Source organism: Nannospalax galili, unplaced genomic scaffold (assembly GCF_000622305.1).
Source record: "Nannospalax galili isolate Female #2095 unplaced genomic scaffold, S.galili_v1.0 scaffold581, whole genome shotgun sequence".
Lineage (NCBI taxonomy): Eukaryota > Metazoa > Chordata > Mammalia > Rodentia > Spalacidae > Nannospalax > Nannospalax galili.
In genome coordinates, this window is record NW_008345699.1 from 270,446 (window position 1) to 271,385 (window position 940).

The window sequence follows — 940 nt, forward strand, 5'->3', positions numbered from 1 at the left end:
GAAGCAGTATTGGTTCCCCAGGTGTCTGGGGCCCCAAGACTAGGAATGGCGCAGGGCTCAAACTAGGAGTATAGAACGGCGAGGTGGGGGGATGGATTGGTGAATGTGGTCCCGGCGCGGAGCGCTGCGCTATAGACTTACCCCAAGAGGCCTGAGGATAGTAGTCATCTTCTTTTTTTATTGAGCTTTTTAAATTTCACACATTTCCCACTCAAATCTAGACCCCCCCTCCCCATCCGCACCTCCCCCTATATCCCCAACGAACTAGTCAGTCCATCCATGGTCGTGTGTAAGCCATATTCTCCCTTACCCAGCAGCATTCAGTCTCAAACAGTTCTCAGTCTAGCCACCTATTTATTATCTCCCCTTAATTGAGCTCACATGGGTCCCATGCTGGATGTCACCACTGCCACAGGCTTACTTGAGCAAACCTTCAGTGGCCTGAAAGCCTCTACCTCCCTTTGTTCATCAACCAGCCCTGACTCTTACATTCTTTCTGTATCCTCTCCTACAATGGTCCCTGAGCCGTGGGTGGATGAGGGAGTCCCATCCTACACTCTACAGTCTCTTATTCTCCAAAAATGGCCAGTTGTGGTCTTCTGTTTGCATCACACTCTGATGTACACAGAAGCCTCACTGGTAAGAGTTGAGGAGTGTGTTAGCCCTCTCTCTACCTCTTATTCCACTATGTTCCATGAACCTTAGTTGTAGAGATTCAGCTACAGATGTGGCACCTTGTACTGTGCATCTCCTATGCATATGTTCTCTGTGCTTGACCAGATGTGCAACTCTACAATGGCCTCCATCTGTTGCAAAAAGAAGCTTCTTTGATGAGTGCTGTATGGCATGCTTGTCATTCTAAAGGGGGTCTCTTCCATCTGGCACTGCATTCCCTGCTAAGCAGCTCCCAGGTATACATATGCATTAATGTTCAGACACT